The 19,823-nt window shown below is 45.4% G+C and overlaps 1 long non-coding RNA gene across 2 annotated transcripts; it reads right to left on the bottom strand.

The window, feature by feature from the left end:
- Nucleotides 1-848: 848 nt before the first annotated feature.
- On the bottom strand, nucleotides 849-9,164 carry LOC121013114 (uncharacterized). Of its 2 annotated transcripts, XR_005782503.1 has the most exons (4): nucleotides 8,988-9,164; nucleotides 6,933-6,936; nucleotides 3,383-3,641; nucleotides 849-1,335 (listed from the first exon to the last, which is right to left on the bottom strand). It is a non-coding gene; the product is annotated as an uncharacterized LOC121013114 (long non-coding RNA). The 2 variants fall into 2 exon arrangements; XR_005782502.1 differs by lacking the exon at nucleotides 849-1,335 and having other exon boundaries at nucleotides 3,207-3,641.
- Between the last annotated feature and the right edge of the window lie 10,659 nt (nucleotides 9,165-19,823).

Genomic DNA, 19,823 nt, shown 5'->3' with positions numbered 1-19,823 from the left:
CATACCACTGTTGGCAGGTTCCCATACCTCTAACCCCACAGTGGTAACGAACATGGCAACTTCTTTTAGAAAACCGTATTATATGCCCAGCATGAAGCCTTTACGTTTGTTATTTACAACTTTGTGGTCTGCACAAACTAAAAACAGCTCAAATTGTTTAAATCCCTAATTGTTTGAATAACACAACTGCTTTAGACTTTCAGAAATTTGGATTTCCCACTTGAGTTCCACAAGGTGCGTTAAAAGATCCCAGCCAGGGATCTTTCCAGGAAGTGATGTTGTAAAGTTTCTCTGCAGAAAATCTCTAGGGTTCTGGGACCACTGCTTTCCGCAACAGGACATGTCACTGCAGAGGACCACACTGGGCATGGTCCCGCTAAATGCTCACCATGCATGGATCTCGGACGATGTTACATTTTGGTGGGGTTCTGAGCCGTGCAATCAATGAGAGAAATACACTGAGGAGAAAACAATTTATTTGAGACTCTTCGCGGTTAAGTTTTTCTAAGGCAAGGAGATTATTTACCTCTGCTAAGTTCAGAGACTAGGTTTGGGTGACCTAAGGTTCTGGAAAAGCAACAAGAGACTGAAAGCACCTTGAAAATTATTCAAGCTTAAAGGAAAAGATCATAAATTATTTTTAAAAAATCCATAAGACAGAATAATAATAAACCCCGAGGTAACTGAAGGACAAGGACTTTGCCAAAATGAGAAATGTGTGTGTGTGTGTGTGTGTGTGTATACACACTTTCCTCTTAAGAAAATGACTTGTATGGCAACACAAAGCACATGAAAATATAAAGTTCTCTGATAAAGGTAAACACATAGACTAATACATAATCCCGTAATATTGGAATGGTGGTGCATAAATCACTTTTAATTTTGGTGTAGGATTCAAAGGATAAAAGCCCAAAATACAAACTATACCCCCATGTTAATGGATACAAAATATAAAAAGATGGTATTTGTGACATCAGTAACGAAATTGGTGTTGGAGAGGATGTAAAAGAGTAGAGTTTCTGTATGTGATCATGGACATTTCTTGATTTCAGTTCCCCAACATCCTTTCCCCGTTCTTCCAGTAACAGAACCAGTGCTTGCCTTGTTCCATCATTGGCCCATGTGGTTTGCTGAGCTGCCTTGAACCCTAGCTCTGAGTTTGGACCCGTGTCTCAGAATGGCCAGTGAGGAGGTGGAATCCCCCTGTCCACAGTGACTGGTTTCAGCAGAGATCTTCAATTCTTTCAGTGGGACTCAATTCCATTTTTTGTTTGTCGATTTAACTCTTGGGAGACAGAGATGGACTTCAGCTATTCAGATATCTGCTCGACCCTGCTGAAAATGAAGTAAAAATGGAAGAAGGCATACCCAAGAGAAGAGAGGTTGGGGTCCAAATGACATTATTTGAACTCCTGGGTCCAGCTTGGCCAACCCCCCTGAAGTTTTCAGTTAAGCAAACTAAGAGATTCTCTTTTCTTTCCCACACCTGTTTGAGTTGGGTTTTCTGTCACTCACAAGCGACACTCAGAGTGGTATACCTTTACAATTCAGCTAATTGTAGATCCTTGTGACTGACCGTAACCTGGATGTGAATTTGGAGTACCACACAGCCCCTGAAACATCAAGACATACAGAGCATTTCTGCAGGCCTCTTTTTAATTCCAAACTGGGATATGTCAGTAATAGGTCCCTCATATCACCTGTCATCAGCTCTGACCCCTTCATCTGCCTTAATTTCTCCGTCCCACTTAATGTTACTGGACATAAAAGTACATCATTACTTGTTTATATATTTATGGTCTGTTTCACTTGCTAGAATGTAAACTCCATGAAGGCAGGCACTTGGCCTGTGGTGTGCTCTGCTGTTTCCCCAAGGTCAAGGACACTGCCTGGCACCAACTATAAATATCAGTTGAATGAACGAATGCATGAGTGAGTGACTCTGGCTTCTCATATCATTCTCTCTATATGATTAGCTCTGGAGTCAATTGCTGGGGTCCAAACAAACAGTGACCTAGAGAGCAAAAGAGACTACTGTCCACTAGCAGGCCACCTGCATAGCACCTCTCCTCTCAGGAAGGGACATCTCTTGTTAGCTAATTACATAACAAGAAACTCTACTTTCTATAAATTCTGAATGCAGTGGGTGAATGAATGAGCCACCTGGGTGGCTTAGTTGGTTAAGCATCTGACTTTTGATCTCAGCTCAGGTCTTGAGCTCATGGTCATGAGCTCAAGCCCCAAGTTGGACTCCATGCTGGGTGTGAAGCCTACTAAAAAACAAAAATAAGAAGGAAGGAAGGAAGGAAGCAAGGAAGGAAGGAAGGAAGGGAGGGGTGCCTGGGTGGCACAGTCGGTTGAACATCTGACTTTGGCTCAGGTCATGATCTCACAGTTCATGGGATTGAGCCCAGAGTCAGGCTCTGCACTGACAGCAAGGAGCTTGCTTAGGACTCTCTCTCCCCCTCTCTTTCTGCCCCTCCCTGCCCCTCAAAAATAAATAAATAAACTTTAAAAAGAAAGAAAGAAAGCAGATACCATAAAATAGCTTTACTTGCTAATATACCGAGAACTTAATTGGACCTGACAGTTTAAAAATATATCAGAGGAAAACATTTTGACTAACCTGAGCCATTTTGTCCAATGGGGTCAGAAGAGAAGTAGGTAGTAATAAATTATGCTTATAGGGGCGCCTGGGTGGGTCAGCCGGTTAAGTGTCTGACTTCGGCTCAGGTCATGATCTCACAGTTAGAAAGTCTGCCTTGAACGGGCTAACAGTTTTGATTTCCACCCCAATCTCCATGTTGTTTAGAGAGCTGCATTATAAATACTCCAAAATAGCTGAAAGGTTGAAGGTTGAACCTGTATTTTAGGATTCTGAATTCCCTGTCCACTCCAAGTTCTTAAGTATTTTAATAGGGAGTTGGTTTATTTGTATTTTTAAGAAAGCCAGGAATCAAGGAGGATATACTGAAAAGTCAGGTGATTTAGGGAATATGAGTTCCTCTCCTGAGGGAACTCAGTGGCCAAAGACCAACTACAAAGTAAAAACATAATTACACCGCGGGAGAAAGGCCCTGGCCAAGGGAGGAAGGGAGGGAAATACAAAGAAATGACAAGAGCGGAAGGGGCATTCTCAGGCAAGCTGACAAAGGAAGCAGTTAGCTCGCGTTTTCTAAAGGTGAGGAAAGACGAATGCCCAACTATTTGTTCTGCTGTTAGGTAAACTGTAATTCAATCTTGGTTTTTTTCAGGGTGTTTCCTTCTCCAATCGTGATTCTCATTAAAATGTAGAGGCTTGGGGTGATTGTGTTAAGTCTTACATTTTCCATTTGCTGTGAGAGGTTGATAGCATCTTGAACCCTCCTTGGGTAGCACTTACGTTGCTGCACGGCAACTCTTGTTTATACCCGTGTGCGCCCAGTAGATCACCACGTCCTCCGGGGCCGGGCCGCTAGACTCAGAATGCTCTTCGCACCAGCACAGACCAATGAACATTTGGTAGATCAGTTCTGGAGCAGACGCACTTTTGCCTTACAGTCCTTCAAACTCATTCAGTATGCAATCAGTTTAAATTAAATTCAGAAGGCTTGGAGAATTCTCAGTCTGGCAATGAAATCGATTAACTTGGCGACTGGTGTCTGTTTAAAAATGAGGGGATTAGAATTACTTAAAATCTCTCTAAGCATGTGTGAAAGATTTTTTTAGCGAATAGACAATTAAGTAAATATTCAGAAAATGTACTCAAAGCCATGGGAGGAAGCTGATTTCCAGAGATAAAGAGCTTTTTAATACTAACCAACTTTGCAAAAAGTTTGTTTCTACAATGATGCTCAAATCTGTACTGTGTTCATACTCACTAATACTTTACTATTTTTCAAATACGATAGCTTGCTTCCCAAATTGGAAATTCTAGGGGTCAGTACTGACCCACTCACTCACTTATTCATTGATTCATTCAGACAATATTTATTGAGCCCCAATCAAGTACCCAAGCGCCGAAGATATTATAGTGAATGGATATAGACATGCTTTCATAGCGCTTAAAACTGCACCAATAAATTAAAAAATCTCAACTATGATAAGGAGGTAGATGTACCCGGTGCTGGAGAGGACCATGTGAGATTTGCCCTAAGTTGGGTATTTAAGGAAAGTTCTCTAGGAGCGATGATGGATGAATGAACAAGATCTGGAGGGAGGTAGATTGACCAGGTCAAGAGAGGAGGGAAGGGGGGTTCAGGCAGAAGGAACAGCAAACCCAGGTTCTTGTGGGGGAGTAAGGTCAGCATAGCTGACCCAGGAGGCCATGCCAGCGTATACGCCATTTTAGGGGGGTATGCTCATGTTTGGAAAACAGGAAATCACTGAAATGCTTTAAGCCAGAGAGGAGTGAGGTGGTTCGAGCTGTGGTAAGACCTGATTTGTCTTCCCAAAGACTCTGATCCTGTGTGCCGGAAGGATTGGAGGGTGGCTAGACTGGATGGGGAGTTAGGTGAGAAGGGCAGTTGGCAGGATGCTAAAGGAGGTCTAACGTTGCCCCTCACCCCACAGAGAATGACTCCTCCTTAGCCAGAGTCAGGGTTCTGACACCAAATTAAAATATGGGGCGCCTGGGTGGCGCAGTCGGTTAAGCGTCCGACTTCAGCCAGGTCACGATCTCGCGGTCCGTGAGTTCGAGCCCCGCGTCAGGCTCTGGGCTGATGGCTCGGAGCCTGGAGCCTGTTTCCGATTCTGTGTCTCCCTCTCTCTCTGCCCCTCCCCCGTTCATGCTCTGTCTCTCTCTGTCCCAAAAATAAATAAACGTTGAAAAAAAAATTTAAAATAAACCTGAAAACCTATTTCCTGACCAACAAGGAAATGGAACACCAGCCACATTGAACCTAGATGGTGTTTTTAAGTTTTTTTTTTTTTTAAAGTAAACTCTACCCAACTTGGGGCTCACACTCATAATCCCTCACAATGCTGAGATCAAGAGTCAGTCACAGGCTCTACCAACTGAGCCAGTCAAGTACCCCTGATTGTCTGATTTTTAAAGTAGGCTCCACACCCAATGTGGAGCTTGAACTCATGACCCTGTGATCAAGAGTCATGTCCTCTATGGACTGAGCCAGCCAGGCACCCCAACCCAAATGATTTTTTTAATGTAATTGTTACCCCTCCAAAGCCTTTGAGCTTCTTAAGGACAGGATATGTAAATTATTCATCATTGTATCTTAAGGCCTAAATACCATCAACAGATTATATAGCTGTCAGGTACAGAAAGGAAGCATGGCACAATAGCTTGCTAGGGCTACTGTGACAAACTACCTGCTTAAGTGACAGACATTTATTTATTTATTTTTTAATGTTATTTGTTTTGAGAGAGAGTGGGAGTGGAGGAGGGCAGGGGGTGGGGAGGGGAGAGAGAAAGGGAGAGAGAGAATCTTAAGCAGGCTCCACACTCAGCACAGAGCTTGATGTGGGGCTTGTTCCCACGACCCTGGGGGCTTGACCCGAACTGAAATCAAGAGTCCGACACTCAGCCACTGAACCACCCAGGCGCCCCAACAGACATTTATTTTCCCACAATTCTGGAGGCTAGAAGTCTTAGCTTAAGGTATCAGTGCAATTGGTTCCTTCTGAGGGCTGAAGGAAGGACCTGTTCTAGGCCTCCCTCATGGCTTGTAAATGTGTCTTTACACCATCTTCCTTTGCGTGTGTCTCTGGGTCCAAATTTCCCCCTTTTACAACACAGTTATATTGGATTAGAGCCCACCCTAAACACCTCATTTTAAATTTGGTTACCTTTATAAGGACCCTACCTCCAAATAAGGTCACATTTGGGGTAATGCAACTCAACTGATAACACATGGGGCTGTGGGATTTGGTAGCTGGCCTGTGTTCTAGAGGACTCCATTTATCAAGGCACCTTTTGCTTGTTCCATTTAATAGTGCTGACTCCTTCATGTGCCAGGCTCCAGAAAGCAGACTTCAGACTGGGTAGAGCAGAGCAGGGAGATTGCCTTTTCCTGGTCTCTTCAAAGCTTATGCCATTTTCTTGAAAAAGCCCGACCAAAGCAGATAGATTTTCCAAACTGTTATCTGTTAAATTGTGCCCCTCCACCTCAAATTCGTATTCTAAAGCCCTAACCCTCAGGACATCTGAATGTGATTGTATTTGGAGATAGGGTCTTTAAAGAGGTAAATAAGTTAAAATGAAGTCATTAGTGTGGACCTAATCCAGTATGACCGGTGTCCTTGCAAGAAGAGGAAATTTGGACACAGACACGCACGGAAGGAAGACCGAGGAAGACATGGGGAGAAAGAGGCCATCTGCAAGCTGGCAAGAGAGGCCTCAGGAGAAGCCAGCGCTGTTGACACTTTGATTTGGGGCTTCTATCCTCCAGGATGGTGAGAAAATAAATTTCTGTTATTGAAGGCACCTCGTCTGTGGATTTTGTTATGGTGTTTCTAGCAACCGACACACAAACCAAACCGGCCAACGGTGATTCTCAAAACCCAGTTTCACTTGATAACTCCTTCCCACGATTCACTTCTTATTAATAACAAGTAATGTTTCCTGAGTGCTTACCTGGTGTGTCAGGCACTATGCTGGAGTGCTGTCAATGTTGTCTTATTTAATCTGTACAAACCCCTAGACATGAGGACTATTATGATCTTAATTTGTAAGCAGAAGAAACCTGAGCATAAAAGAGATCAAGTAACTTGCCTGAGGTTATCCGGTAGGAAGGGTACAGAGTCTGGGGTCTCCAAGACTGTGCCCTTAGCCTCTGAGCACTTTGTGCCAACCTGAGGACCATTCTGGAAGGAGGTAGAGCTTCACTGCACCATAGAGTTTACAGGCACAGCTGAGACATCTGGGTGTTTAGCTGATGAAGAGAGTGAATTACCCCTTACAACTACTTTCCCTCATTAATAAGAAGATAAACAACCTGACTGAAACATCGGCCAAAACCTTTACAGACATCTCACAAAGAAGATATAAGCATGTGAAAAGATACTGTGCATCCTCTGTCATCAGGAACACGCAGCAGATTAAAATAAAAATGAGGACCACCACACTCCTGTTAGAATGGCCAAAATCTAAAACATTGACAACACCAAATGCTGGTGAGGCTATGGAGCGACAGGAAATCTCAGTCATTGCTGGTGGGTATGCAAAATGGTACAACCACTTTGGAAGACAGCTAGGCAGTTTCTTAGAAAACTAAACATACTTTTACCATATGGTTCAGCAATCATATTCCTTGATATTTACCCCAATGAGCTGTAAACTCATGTCTACACAAAGCCCATTACATGAACATTTATAGCAGCTTTATTCAAAATCGGCACAATGTGGAAGCAACCGAGATGCCCTTCAGTAGGTGAATAAAGGTTAGTACAACGAGGCAATAGAATATTATACAGCACTGAAAACAAATCAGCCACCAAACCATGAAAGGATGCAGAGAAAATGTTAAAGCATATTACTAAGTGAAATAAGATAATCTGAAAAGGCTACATACTATATGATTCCAACTATATGACATTTTGGAAAAGGCAAAACTATAGAGGCAGTAAAAGGATTAGTGGTTGCCCGGGGTTGGAGGGAGGGAGGGATGAATAAGTAGAGCACGGAGGACTTTTAGAGCAGTGAGACTGCTCTGTATGCTACTATAATGGTGGATACATGTCATTATACATTTATCCGAACCCATGAAATGTACAACACCAAGAGTGAACCCTGATGTAAACTATGGACTTTGGATGATGACAGTGTGTCCATGTAGGTTCATCCACTGCAACAAATGTCCCATTCTGGTGGGGGTTGCTGACAACGGGGAGGCTGTGCGTATGTGTGGGCAAAGGGTATATAGGAATTCTCTGTGCATTCACCTCAATTTTTCTGTGAGCCTAAAACTGCTCTAAAAACTAACATCTTAAAAAAAGAGAAGAAAGTACTCCCCTAGCCTTCTGGGTCAGCTTGTGACTCTAGATCATTCTTAGTTCTTGCAGAAATCACCAGCCCTCCATGAACAGTCTTAAGACTATACCAACGTTTCAGAGCTGGGATTAAATATTTTGCCTTTGCTATTATCACAAGTCATTAGACTCCTATTATTACTGATCTTAAGCAGAGGAAAGAAGATTGGAAGAAAATGACAAGTCATAAAATCACAAAGAAATTGGGGGAATATGTCTTTCATGACTAAAGCTGCATGTATTCGTATTAATGCCACTGTGGTGTCCCTGGTTTTTTTTCACACAAGAGAAAATTTACAAAAAGAAGGAGCATAACCTGAGTGAGATGTACAGACCTCTCCCTCCTACTCAGGTCATCAGTTGGCATCAGATGTTGAAGACCTGGGGGGCCTGGGTGGCTCATTTAATAAATGTCTGTTGGGGTGCCTGGATGGTTCAGTGGTCTGAGTGTCAGACTCTTGGTTTTGGCTCAGGTCATGATCTCACGGTCCATGCTCTCATGGTTTGTGGGTTCGAGCCCCGCATCAGGTGCTGTGCTGACAGCAAGGAGCCTACTTGGGATTCTCTCTCTTGCTCCCTCTCGCTCTCTGCCCATCCCCCACTCACACCATGTCAGTCTCTCTCAAACAAATAGATAAACTTAAAAAAAAAAGTTGAAGACCTCAAAGATCTTGGATGCTGATGGGAAAAAGACATGTTAAATGTCTTTCAGAACAGATACTAAGTGGGATGGGGTAACATGTTGGAGAATATTGAGCTTTTCTTGAATGTAAAACTGCTTACATTGCTAGAGATGCTTTACTCCTGTTTTTTGCATCTAATTGCTGAACTGCTGGAATTTGCATTTTCCCACAATCAATGCCCCGCTGCTGGCTGCAACATGTATTGAGAAACAAGTAATCATGCTCTGTGATGAGATAGCCCTTGTGAACAGCTATTGTCCCTCCCCAGCAGTGTCTGCCACCACTCAGAGACACTTGAGGTATCGTGGGGGAAAGAAGGCAAGTGGGGTTTCTCCATACCTGGAAGGGTTAAGCGTTGAGTCAATCTACAGCAAATGGCACACCCAGTTTGAGGTCCGTGAGGGTGAAGTAATTTATCTGTGAGTCATCACTGAATACACTCTGTTCTATAGAATGTTGGTTAGCAACTTGCTTGCAAACATTCTGTCCAATGGTTCTGTTATACAGCACGTATGAAAGGAGGTAAGTTGCCCATTGTGACTTAGCATTTGGCAATGAAATAAAGCTGGCATTGATGGGCATGGGTTTTCACCAATGGACTTAAGGTCTGAAGAGAAGTGCTGGGTTGCAAGACTCCATTTTCACTCTAAGCATGAAAGTCAGAGAAGGACTTTGGTGCCTGTGGCTAAGGGGGAGAAGAGTGACTCTCCTGGGAAACTGCCAGTATGGAAAACAAAACAAAACAAGACAAAACAGAAAAGGAACTCAGCCCAATGGTCCTCTTGTTTTATTGTATTGTGGCTTTTTCAGAGGCTCTGACTACATGGTTAAATTCTTAGCTATTTTCAAAACTTCATACTGATTGGTGTTTTTAAGCCAGGACCTTAAAACTCAGTTCTCCCAACCCTAGATCCTATCAAAAGAGCCCTGTATTTGTCAGTCAGGAGGAATGAGCAGGCAAGAGGGCGAGGCTGTGTGTGTCCATGGCTGGAAGAAAGGTGTGCTGTTTTGTTGCTAGGCAATAGGCTTTATGTGACAACAATTCCTTTTCTCTGAACAACCAGGGTGCTCTTCTTGGTTTCATGAAAGCCGTGCATTTTCTTGGTACAAGAAGTACACGTGGCGGTGCCTGGGTGGCTCCGTTGGTTAAGCCTCCAACTTCGGCTCTGGTCATGATCTCGCATCTCGTGGGTTCGAGCCCCACGTCAGGCTCTGTGCGGAGCCTGCTTCAGATTCTGTGTCTCTCTCTCTCTCTCTGGCCCTTCCCCGCTCACACTCTGTCTCTGTCTCTCTCTCTCTCAAATACAAATAAACATTTAAAAAAAAGAAGTACATGTGGAGTTTACACTAATTTGTCATATGATAGTGTTTATGAAAGGGAATGCGAATCTACTTTTGAATTCTTTGATTTGCTTCCTTCCCATTGCCACCTGAGAAATCACTTGCTTCAGGGAGACACGATTCTTTCCTTTTCTCAGCTGAGGACCCTTGTCTGGTTTGTCTGGATGTGGTTTGTGTGATTGCCATTCTCTCCAAGCCTCTAAACTCCCCCGGGGTGAATAGTGAATGCGCCTCTGAACTTCTCAATCGAGAGACCATCTTCACATTTGGAAATGTTATTGGATTTGATGTTATAATTTCAAACTAGTTAGCTAATCCTGACGCGAACATGTTACGGTATCTTCTCTATTTCTTCCTCTTTTATTGATTCTGAATATAGCATGTGTAGGTTGTGTACTGGTTACAGTCTTCCCAAGATAGGGCCCTAGATCTCTTGCATCCTTACAGCCTTAAAGCATCTGACATAGAACTTGGCATGTAGTAGATGCTTCATAAATGCTCATTGAATGGAAGAATGGATGGAAGCACAAAGATTAATATAGCGTTGCATTTTCCTAATACATGGATTTCAAATAGATTCAAGGCAGGTTCTGCAAATGAAGTGGTGATTGGCCTCATAGGTATTATAAAAAGAGACAAAAATTTAGATGCCCTTAATTTAGAGACGTGTCCTTCCTCTGAATGTAAAAGTCATATGTTTAATATAGAAATAGCAACCAGACATGCTTGGGTATAGATTCAGAATGCTAGAATGCTGATACTCTTTTAATCTTAGGAGACCATCGAGATACTTTGAAAAATGGAAAGTACATAGACTTGAGAACCAGTCCACAGGTTCAATATCTTTTCCCAAGATATTGTATTCTCCTAGAGCAAAGTTAGGCCTTTGCTACCACACTACAACGTACTCTGAAAATGTTTCCCCACTAATAGGAAGTGACGTGTCCCGGGCATTCTTTTCTTTTTGATCGTGGATGAGGAGCACCTGGGTGGCTCAGTGGGTTAAGTGTCAGACTTTTGGTTTCAGCTCAGGTCGTGATCTCCTGGTTCATGAGATTAAGCCTCGCACTGGGCTCTGTGCTGACAGTGTAGAGCCTCCTTGGGATTCTCTCTCTCTCTCTCTCTCTCTCTCTCTCTCGCTGCCATTCCCACACACGTGCTCTCTCTCTCTCTCTCAAAATAAATAAATAAACTGGGGCACCTGGATGGCTCAGTCAGTTGGATGTCTGACTTTGGCTCAGGTCACGATCTCATGGTCTGTGGGTTTGAGCCCCGTGTCAGGCTCTGTGCTGACAGCTCAGAGCTTGGAGCCTGCTTTGGATTCTTTGGATTCTGTGTTCTCCCTCTCTCTCTCTGACCCTCCCCCACTTATGCTCTGTCTCTGTCTCTGTCTCTCTCTTTCAAAAATAAAATAATAAATAAATAAATAAATAAATACACTTAAAAAAGAAAAATCTTTGGATGAACTTTGTCTCCTGGGTTGAGAAGATTAAAATATTTCCCCTACCCCATCCCTGCCACACTCTGGAACATTGATTTTTGTTCCCAAAGAATAATGGTTAATATTCATCAAGTGCTTGCTATGTGCTAACCACTCTTCTAAGCTCTTTACATGGATTAATCCCTTAATCCTCACAACAATCCTGTTTTTTTTAAAAAAAAAAAAGTTTTTTGAATGTTTTTATTTATTTTTGAGAGACAGAGCACCAGTGGGGGAGGGGCAGAGAGAGAGGGAGACACAGAATCCGAAGCAGTCTCCAGGCTCTGAGCTGTCAGCACAGAGCCTGATGCAGGGCTTGAACTCATGAACCGTGAGATCATGACCTGAGCCAAAGTCGGCCGGTCAACCGACAGAGCCACCCAGGCACCCCTATTATTGTCCTTTTTATAGAGGAAGGAACTGAGGCTCAGAGAGGTTAAGTCACTTGCCTTAGGACTCTGCATCCAGCATGTGGCAGAACTGAGTTTGGAACCGACAGGCTAACCCCAGACTTCACTCTCTCGACCCTGCTCTGAGCCACCTCTGAAACAGAGAAGGGAAAAGCAAGTCCTGACACCCGGATTGTCAACCATGCCGGGTGTGGACTCTCCACCCACCTGCTGCCTCTCGCAGTACACTCTCCTTGGCCTTGTTCCGGGCTGGTCAGGGGCTCGCTCACACCAAGGCCTAAGGGTCTTGCAAATGTGAGTGAGTGCAAGCGTGGCTCAGCCCCAGAGCACTAGGCCTAGGCCTGTGCTGCACCTGAGCCCAGCCTCCCCCAGGGCTTGCCTTGAGGCTTAACCCTCCAGACCTGCTCCCTGAAAGCCCTTCGTGGGGAGCCAGGCAAGGCACTCTGACTCCAAACACATGTGCCTGGAGGAGATGCATTTCCCACAAGGGCAGGCCTGGGGCTGCACCCAAGGAGAGGCACTGACTCTCATGACAGAGAGAACATTCTGGTGCTCTGACCCTGCCAAAGGCTGTCCGAAAAGACTGCCCTCTCCTCCAGTGGGGTGGGGGCTGGGGGGCAGCTACACACAAACACTCAAGTGCTCTTATATAACAGGTTTGCCTTCCCACATCTCTCCTTTATCAGCAAACACTTCAGAAGGTAAGGCCCTACCTGCATTCCAAAGACCACACAAATCACTTCCCGCCCCGCTGCAAGGCTCACTCCCAGGATGAATCATAGCAACTGCTCAAGAGCAGTCAGCGGTGGGCCCCACCCTTCCCACAGGAAGCGAGAAAGAGTAAATATATAGTTGTTCTCTAAGGGCTGGCACACTGTTAAATAGGTGATTTTAAAAATCGAGAGCTATTTAAGAGGCAGTGACAGCTCTGGAGAAGAACAATGAGTCAGGGGACTGTGGCAGTAGCTGGGCGGAGACCACAGGATTCCTATAAACTCTTTTATAAACAGGGCTCTGAAATTCCAGAGCCCGCAGGAGGTGGCTCCTTCTGTGACTCAGCGCTGCTATGCCACCAAGAATGTACCCAGGATTGGGGCAATTGGGACACCTGAGATGTGGGGTCAGAGCCCTAGGAGAGAATGTTCTTTTAGCATTGAGAAAATCAAAGTGTCAATTCTTTCATGAACCTTCTGGCAGGCCCCTATAAGCCCCTCCATAAACAAGTGCTTGTTTCGGCACCTCCGGGACCCAAACAAAGGTCAGGGGGAGGTAGGGTCTGAGAGAGGACTGGAGGCCTTCGGATAATACTGACGGTTAGGCTGCCATTCAAGGGGCTTACGACGTGATCACTCTGGGAGCAAGAACCCCAGGTCACCAGTTCTATTCCCAGTATGCAATCTGGGTAGTCGTCAGTGATCGGGTCAGACCAACATTCCACCTGTCATTTCTCCAAAATGACAAAGATGCCACCCAACAAACAGCTCTGGGACCATACAAAACCACTGATAAGTGAGGAAGACCTAAACTACAAAGAGCCTGGGTGTATGCCGTCACCCGGGGCCTCGTTAAAATGTGGACTTAGGGTAGGGTCTGAGACTCTGCATTTGTGTTTGTCAGAGCCCAGGCTGCCTGCCCGTGGACCACACGTCAAGCACTGGGGTGCCAGACAACACGCGAGCGGGGTGTTCGGTGGAGATCAACCCTGGGAGAGTCGGGGGGACCTGGGGCATGAGGTTTGAGACAGGTGTTGGTGGTGAGATTGGATGGAGAGGAAAGATACCCCAGATCTCCCTGGTAAGGCGGTGGGTGACCCGATGAACTCCAGGGAGAATGGCAATGGCCCCTTGTGTAAGGACCAGGATTAGCTGGCCAGGTGCCCTTGGGGAAGCTGAAGGGTCCGGGCAGTTAGGAGGTTGGAAACCGGACTCTGCCATTCAGTAGCCGGGAGACTAGGCAGGTCTGAAAGATGGGGATAGTAATTAGATGAGATGGTATATAAGAGGCTTAGTTCAGGGCCTGGCACAGCATAAGCAGTCAGCAAATAGAACACTTGTTGATATCATTATTATTTTAAAATTAAACATTTTTTAACATTTATTTGTTTTTTGAGAGAGACAGAGTGTGAATGGGCGAGGGGCAGTCAGAGAGGGAGACGCAGAATCTGAAGCAGGCTCCAGGCTCTGAGCTGTCAGCACGGATCCAGACACAGGGCTTGAACCCATGAAACACGAGATCATGACCTGAGCCGAAGTCGGACGCTTAACTGACCGAGCCACCCGGGTGCCCCTTATTATTAACTTTTTTAATGTTTTATTTATTTTTGAGAGAGACAGTGCTGGTGGGGGAGGGGCAGAGACACAAGGGGACAGAGGATCTGAAGCGGGCTCTGTGCTCACAGCGGACAACTCGATGAACTGGAATTCACTAACCATGAGATCATGACCTGAGCCGAAGTCGGACGCTGAACCGACTAAGCCACCGAGGTGCCCTGATATTATTACTATTATTATTATTATTAACAGCGAAAGTGACTTCCTATTTACCTCTGAGCCTTGGGCCGACATATCCCAAACAGATCGCTCCTGGTTGAGGCAGGCACTCCCTTCTCCCCATTCGTGTCCCCGGGTGCAGGTTGGCCAGTGATGCCGGAATGGACTGGAGAAGTGGACCGCTTTAACAGGAGGCAGAAGGCCTCACGCCCAGGGTCTAGGAAGGACCAAGACTGTCCCTGACCCTGGGCATAAACAGGGGAAATGATTCAGGGTTCTCAAGACTAATTTAGTAGTGGAAAAAAGTTATTCAAAAGCCTGTTATGTCATTGAAATGTCACCAAATGGCAGATTCTGTTTCAGCCACAGGATAGCAGGACATGTTCTAACCCCAGGTGCCCCAGATTCAGGATGGGGTTTCACTAGTCCCAGGTTTCCTGAGGCCAGCTATCTCCAGGGCCCCCTGTACCTCATGCCCTGACCCTCTGCTCCAAGCCAAGGGCTGGAGGCAGCCACTAAGGCTCTTTGGGCAGAAAGCCTCACCTTTTCCAAATATTTCCCTTTGAGAGTTAAAGCAAGAGATAAACGGAAGGTATCAGGCGATGCTTGCCCCAGTTAGGCCAGACCTCTGGAGAGCAACTGCGAATGTCGATGAAAATGGGCAGAGTCTAAACAGCAATGATTTATTTTCCAAAGTCTCTGGCAGTTTTTCACCCTCAATTTTCTTCTCCTCCTCCTCTCTTTAGCAGGGCAGGGCAAACCATCTGAAGGCCAAATGGCCATGCTCTGTGTTTTCCTCAGATGGATTTGCACGTGAACCCGTGAAGTTTTTACCTGGCCATCGGGGCCTCTGGCTACTTCAGCTCTTTATCTGCTCTTTCCAGGACTGAGCCCACATGCAAAGAGGTTTCCCAGTGTTAGAGGCAAAGAGACACAAGGCAAACCATCCTCACTAAGCTGTGTGTCCCCTCTCCTGCCTAGCACCAAGGCTGGGTCTCCTTGCTCCATCCTCCTGAGGGGCCCCACGCCCACCCCCACCCCCACCCCCACCCCAGGAGGCTCCCACAGTGGCCTCTGGCTGACCAAAGTTTACCAGCTGGGAGCCCCTCCCACCCATGGACTTCCTCTTGCCAGGTCTCAGTCCAAGGCGACAATTCAGTTGTGTCACTCACATTTACTTCAGGGAGGAGGTCTCCCGGAAGCCCCCCTACCCTTCCCTGGGTCCTATATGCATTTTAGCCGCCGCCTTGATTGCTTTATTTAGGAAATCACCTGGCAGAGGATCCAGTAAATAGATACTTGTTGATATTTTTATTGTTATTAATAGTTAAGGCTCATTGAAATAATTGAGTGCCAGCCATACACCAGGCACGGTTGTAAGGGTACTGGCTCTACAGAGATGAGCGGAATGTGTCCCCTGCCTCTGGCTGTTTCCAAGCCACTGGGGATGATGGACACACTGAAGGCCATGAAGGTAGAAGTGAGAACACAGTGCTCAGTGCCCCAGATGCATGTGAGGAAGTGGCTGAGTCTACCTCTGAGAGGTGAGAAAACCTCACAGAGGAGGTGACATTTGGGCTGTGCTATGGTCTGAGGAGGTGACATTCGCGCGGGGCTACGATCTAAATGGGCCTCCCTCAGTTCACTATGCTAAACTCTCAAACCCCAAAGATAATGGTACTAGAAGGTGGGACATGTGAGCGATCCTTGGGTTGTGAGGGCAGAGCCTGATGAAGGGGACTGGTGCCCTTATAAAAGAGGCCCCAGGGAGCTCCGTCACCCCTTCTATCACATGAGGACACAGCAGGAACGTGCCAGAAGTGGGCTCTCATCAGAACATGACCACGCCGGTGCCCTGACCTTGGACCTCCAGCCTCCAGAACTCTGAGAAATACATTTCTGTTGTTTGTAAGCCACCCAGTCTGTGGTGTTTTGTTACAGCAGCCCAAATGGACGAAGTCAGGCTGTTTTTTGAGGGCAGATCAGAAGTTTGCCACAGGGAGAAGAGGGGAGAAGACACGCCAGGCTGTGAGAGAAGGACGTGGAGGAAAAAGGTGGCCATGAAAGAATGTGCCCTCTTCAGGGACAGCAGTCCACTTTGACTAGAGTGGGGATGGAACAAGCCTGAGGGGAGGGAAGGCCAAGGAGGACCTAAATAGAAGAGTGACCTTTTGAGGACTGTGGTGTTTCCACCGATGAGACCTCGAGATTGACAGGAGGTGGGTGGTGCTGTGGAGGATCCAGTGAAGAGGAGACTTAGGAGGTCCCTGTCGGGAACGTCTGCAGTATCTGGAGAAGTACCTACGTGTGCCCACTTAGTAGATTTCATACAGGGGATGTTCCCTACAAGGCATAGATAGGTGAGGGAAATATTGCAGTAAGTCGTTACTAGGCTTAACAAGCTGGTACCATTTTTGGGGTGCCTGGGTGGCTGAGTTGGCTAAGTGTCAGACTCTTGCTTTGGGCTCAGGTCATGATCTCATGGTTTCCTGCGTTCAAGCCTCACATTGGGCTCCACGATGACAATGGAGAGCCTACTTGGGATTCTCTGTCTCCCTCTCCCTCTGCCCCACCCCACTTGAGCTATCTTTGTCTCTTTCAAAATAAATAAATAAACTTTTTCTTACAAACCGAGAAAACAACCTTGTACCATTTTCCAGAGTGCATTGTAAAGCCCACAGTTGTTCTCTGGGGCCTTATTATAAGATCTCTGCATGTGAAGCATGGCTCTAAACAAATGTGTTTGCCTGGTGCACACACCCTTTGGAACTCTAGCGCTCTACAGAGTATGTTCTCCTTCAAAAGTGGGTGCAGTCGATACCAAAAGGGTACCTAAAGGGATAGCCCAAATAAAGCCTTGGATTTATCTCGAGAGAAATGCTTCAATGGAGAGAATGAATGGTTTGCGTTCACTGTGCTGCAGATTCTGACTTAGACACTTGATCTCAAAAGTAAATTTTTGCTGCCAGGCCCAACTTTTCAGAATCCTTTCCTTCAGGGGGGCAGAGACCAGATAAGTAAGGGTGACCATACGCACTGTATGTAGCTAGCGCCTAGGGGGTGCCTACGACAGCTTTAATGAACGAATGGGAGCCATTGCAGTAAAAACTTATTACATGTTTGAAGTCCTTGGGTTTTTGTGTTTTTTTTAATACTTTCAAAAATACAAAAGTGTCGTGGGAATAACTCAGAGAACTTTTTAGCTCTTGAACAATTTCAGAGTAGGTGGCAGGCTGGATTTCCCCTTACTCCTAAAAACGTTAGCGTACGTTGCCTACAAAGACAGTGTTCGGTGTAACCGCAACCGACCCATCAAGACGAGGGGATCAGCACTGGAACATTACAACTACGATCAATGCCAGTGAGGCTTTGCCAACTGAATACTGTTCTTTATAGTCAAATGGTCCATCGCTTCTCGGCCTTTTGGCTAAGATCAAGTGTAGTATAGTCAAATGGTCCAAGCCAGGAGTAGGTGGTACGTTCAGCCGTCAGGGGTCTTTAATCTCTTTCAATCTGGAATGGTTGCTCTGTCTTTCCTCTTCTCTCAAAACACTGACATTTTGAAAATTACAGGCCAATTAAACTTGTAGAATGTTCCTCAATTTGGGTATGTCTAATGTTTTCTCATAATCAGATTCAAGTTAGGTGTTTTTGATAGGAATTTCACAAAAGCGATTCGTGTCCACACTGCATCCTGTCAGGTGGCACATGATTTTATTTGCCCCATTATCAATGATATTAATTATTTCTTGACAGCTCCCGCCTCTGGTTATTTGTACAAATGGCACAGGAGGACTGCAGCCTAGGAAGAGACCAGTCCTTCTTTCCTCACACTGACACATGGAAGCCTCTACGGCAGGGCCTTTGTGGGGTGCAGGCACCTTTAGGGGGCCTGAGCTAGAGCCAGAGCTAGAACTGGGAGCTTGGTTTGAGCCTTGGCCTTGGCCTCTGTCCAGCAGAGTCTGAGACCCTTGGTGCTGTGGGCATCAGCATGCTTCCTGAGCATGACATGGCCAGTGTAGGTAAATTAGCTGAACTTGGGGCTGATGCCTTTTGGGATCTTGGACTTGACCTCCTTGGGCTTTACAAGGACCTTGACAGGCTCGGACCATGCACACTCATGGCCTTGACATTGTTGGCCTGCATTTTCCTCAAGCTCTTCTTGTGCTTCTTGGCAAAGAATTTGGGGTCTATCCCACTAACAGATTCATTATCTTTATAGTTTCTTGCACCATTCTTGGGACTGACTGTGTGCAGTGTGGTTCTTAGACTTGGCATGTCTGCTCTATAGCCACCAAATGAGGTTAACTTTGATGACTTGATTCAGGTGGTATCTGTTGGGTTTTTCCACCATTAACTTATGTATTTGCTCCTTGTTTCTAATAAGAACTTATTCGTGACTGCAAATATCTCATTCCTTCTCAAACTTTCATTCACTTGGCTTAACATCCATCGAAGTTTGTTGCTTAAATTATTATGATGATGGTTACCAAAATTCTACCAGAATTGTATCATGCCATCTACATTTATGTGTTGGCATGCTACAATAATTTTAAGTTGTCTCTTCTCTATCTATCTATCATCTATCTCAGTATAGAATCATGGTTTCCTATTTTATTCAATGGTTTTCTTATTTTAATCAATTATAATTCTCTTATTACCATTATACGTTTTGATGCCTGAATTGTCCCAGATTCGGCTAGTGGGGCCCTATTCAAATTAGCCTCCGTGTCTTTTTTACTTACCTTCATCCTACTTTGAGTGCTTTACTTTCTAGACCAACAAAATGTTCCAACAAAAGGTTCATCTTATACTTTCCCTGACTCAGCCCTGGAATCAGGGAACCCTGGTTGCTTTTAGTGGCGAATGGGCTTTAGAAACCAAGATTTTGGTGCTAGGGATGTTCATTTCTACTGGAGTCTTACTGCTTTAGGCTTTCTCCATAGTCAGAAGTAGAAAATATCTGTATAATCTCCTTCTCTCTCTCTCTCTCTCTCTCTCTCTCTCACACACACACACACACACACGCACGCACACACAAACTACCAGTACATATTAATACTTCCAATTCCAACGCAATACCACGTGGTTCATTCTAGCTTCTCCCCTTTCCACATTTGTAACTCCTCTTTTCAACAGTGAGAAACTTCACCCCCATTATCCTCTATATATTTGCTTATTTGCTCAATCTCTTTGTATGAAGCCAATCTCCTGACTCTGCCAGGCCACTGCCCTGCACAACACACCTTTGTATGGGCCACTGATCCCAAGGACTTTGCAACTGAATTTTTAAGGAAGGAAGAGCTTTGCTTTATTTTTAGAATGAGAATATTATGGATTGTATATACTTTATATTTGATGATAAGCAACATCAACAACGGGGAACAGGTTAAGAAGGTGACTTCAGGGACACTTGGTTGGCTTAGTCAGTGGAACGTGTGACTCTTATCTCAGG

The sequence above is a fragment of the Herpailurus yagouaroundi genome, unplaced genomic scaffold (assembly GCF_014898765.1).
Source record: "Herpailurus yagouaroundi ecotype Mexico unplaced genomic scaffold, PumYag 198, whole genome shotgun sequence".
NCBI lineage: Eukaryota > Metazoa > Chordata > Mammalia > Carnivora > Felidae > Herpailurus > Herpailurus yagouaroundi.
This window is presented reverse-complemented; position numbering and strand designations above follow the sequence as displayed.